Here is a 3626-nt window from a genome sequence, read left to right on the forward strand (position 1 = left end):
CACACACACACACACACACACACACACACACACACACACACACACACACGCCAGGCTTCTTTCAGTTTCCATTTATCACGTCCACTCAAAAGGCATAGAGTATAGGCCAAGTTTCAAAACAAAAAGAATATTCGATACTGGTAGTTATGGAATTTGAATTTGCAAAGGTAATGTTGATTGGTTTAACCGAAATAACAACATTCTAGACAGTTGAAACAAGAATTCATATTAATAATTATAATTCTATACAACTCTACACAACATGGTGTACTCCAGGGATGTGTTTTAGACCGTTGCTTATTTACATTTGATGTAAGATGTACGAAGACGATAGAGCAACATTATACCAATTCTATGGAGACATTCATCTTTGAATAATTGATTTATTTGTATAGTGGCTCATTTTTAGCAAAATATCTCCTTATATGGACATAACTAAACTAGAAAGTGAATTGATAAGAAGAATTATCTTTAAAGAAGATGCATCGTCTTCGAATTCGATTTGAAGAATACGGATTCTCTTACACTTTGCCGATAGAATATTCCCAAGTAGTTGGAGCCAACTTGCAAATTTCAAGAATAAAACTTCCTCCACACGTACGTACATTAAATATGTGTGTATAAATGTATATATATATCTATGTATATAAACCAATGTGTGTGTGTGTGTGTGTAAATATATACACACACACACACACACACACACACACACACATATATATATATATATATATATATACATATATATATAATTGAGATTCAGTTGAATTAGTTACTTCAGTGAAGCACCAAGTCAGTTCGGTGTTCTCCGTACACCTCGCAGTGAAGTGAATAAGACCAAAATAAGCTACAAAACCAGAAAGGTGAAAGCTAATTCGAAGACTACAGATCCAATCCATCACTGGAACTGTAAAAATCTGTGAAACTTTCCAGAAGTTTATCATTTAAGTATATATGAACATGTCTAGATATGCAACTGTATGCATGAGAATACATACATAAAACAAAACATACGAATCTGCACACATGCATACATACATACATACATACATACATACATACATACAAACATACATACAAACATACATACATACAAAAAATACTCTGTTGTTGATGTTGAAATTCCAATGAAGGAGCCGTGGATCTAGGTTAGAAACCGGTTCTTTCTCTATTAGCAATAAATTTTGAAATAAACTGAATAATGGCATATATACAAGCAGAGGACGTGCTTCCGTTCAGTTTCCATCTACTAAATCCCATCTACAAATTATTGCTCAACTCGTGGTTCTACAGGAAAACACTTGGCCATGATGCCACTTCGAAGAATCTAACCACATGATTGCAAAAGAAACATGTCTGCGCAACAATGCTAACAACAATCTTTTTGTTGATGACCCTTCCATTGGTTTTTCGCCAATCTTAGAGGCCTCGAAGAATGAAAAACAAAACAAAATAAAACAAAAAGAAGTCAGAATATGAACAAAAAAAAAAGCTGGAAACGAGAGATGTCAACTGCTTTAAGGTTTTTCTGATTAAATAATAATTGCAGGCAGCCATTTAAGAGTGCTCCCAACACCGGATGGAGTATTTGTCACGTGGTTCTAAGGTCTTCAACTTTCCTCTGCCTCTCTCTCTCTCTCTCACTATCTAGCTATCCATTTATGTACACCCTCCACACGACACACACACACGCATACATATATATATATTCGCTTTCTCTCTTTCTCACTGTTCACTAATTTCATTTGTTGAGCGTCGAAATTACTGAAGTGAAGAACGAAACAGAGGAGTGGATGCGGTGGATGATGTTGGAGAGAGAAAGGAAGAGAGAAGGAGTGAGCGAGAGAGCGAGGGAGCGAGGGAGCGAGGGAGAGAGTGGAAGGGAAGGATAGAGAGAGAGAGAAGGAGAGGGAGAGGAAGAGAAAAGGAAAGGGAGGTACCCGGATGTACCCGGATGTAATTCTAGCTCAACAATTCCAAACAACTCGTCTCAGAGACTCCCACATTCCTCTGGAATTCATCTGCCTAAACCATTCTTTTGACTTCTTTTCACTTGAGCTGATTTGTAGAGACCTTTCTCTCTCTCTCTCTCTCTCGTCCTCACTCTCTCTTTGTATATGTATGTGTATATGTATTTCATACGTGTATATATATGTATACACGCATAAATATATATGTATAACACTCTACACACACATATATATATATGTGTGTGTGTGTGTGTGTGTGTGTGTGCGTGCGTGTGCGTGTGACTGCGTGACTACGTGCGAGTTTCTTATGTGTGTATGTAATTTTTGTGAGAGTTAAGAGTCTCGGCGTGTGTAATGTATGTTTAATCTTTCTCTGTGCAGAATGTATTAGGAATGTATGGATCTAGTGTAAATGCCTTGTGGTATTAATCCTGTCCTCATTTCAAATCCCACCGCTCTTAGCCTTATCTTTCATCATTTCGAGGTCACTGAAACCGAGGTCAGGGACCTCTTAGTGGTAGTATTGTTAGGGTGGGTGGAGGACGAGATGCCGAGTGGGTGGCTCTTCCGACACTTTACCGTCTGTGATTCCAGAAGTGCCGGGCCCTTTCCTTTTCCTTGGACAACATCTGTGGTAGAAAGGGCCAGAGAACACATTCCTTCGATACGGAAAAAAATGGGGAAGGCAATCTTCTGATAGCCCGTTTCACTATTCGCTGCTGTTCTTCACAAAAGATGCACCCAGTCCCGCCAATATATTTCAATGCTTTTGATATGAGTTGTGACGCGCCAACAGACAGAAGAAAATTACCTGTCGAGCTTTATTAAAGAAGGGCAGCGGAGTTATCTTCACGATGGACTTGATCGATGGCGGGATCCTGTACGAATCAATAGGTTTTTCAGTTTAACTCCACAAATCAACAATTCCCTTCTATCCGTTCGGCATTGTGTCCGTTCGGTTTCTCGTCCTTCGGCAAAAGTGCATTCGGCATCCCGTCCGTGCACCCCCTCGACAGTGCTGTCAGGCTGAGGATTTCTGGAAATTCAGCCATAGTAACCAGCCCAGAAGTCGTTCAAAACAGGCAAACCAGCTGATTCTGGTAAGTGTTTAGGCCCAAAGCGAGCAATTTTGAGGGAGGAGTTGGTTGCTTGCCTTAGTTCCATTACTTTATTGACCCCAGAGCGATGAAAAGCAATGTTGACTTTGACGGGATTTGCACTCATTTACACACACGCGCGCGCGCATACGCACATATGGGTCATGGATGTGGGGGGTTATGATGGTGATGCTAGTGGAGGGGGTTGTCACAGAAATAATATTAATAAAACAATTTGTATTTACTCGCAAACAACTCCTCCCCTTATGTGTATACAGAACCTTATACACGCACACACACACACGCACACATATAGGATCTTCCCCATATACACACATATAACGAACCTTTTCCTACATAGACACAGATACAGACCTCCCCCCCCCCACAGAACTTCTCCCTTATGAAAACCCACGCATAACTCGCCTTGTCTTATACACACACACACACATATATGTGTATGTATGTATGTATATGTGCGTGTGTTAGTGTATATACACATATGTACACACGCACACATTTATATGCTTCGATGTATATGTTTGGTCGTCTGCGTATT

This window comes from Octopus bimaculoides, chromosome 19, assembly GCF_001194135.2.
Source record: "Octopus bimaculoides isolate UCB-OBI-ISO-001 chromosome 19, ASM119413v2, whole genome shotgun sequence".
Classification (NCBI taxonomy): domain Eukaryota; kingdom Metazoa; phylum Mollusca; class Cephalopoda; order Octopoda; family Octopodidae; genus Octopus; species Octopus bimaculoides.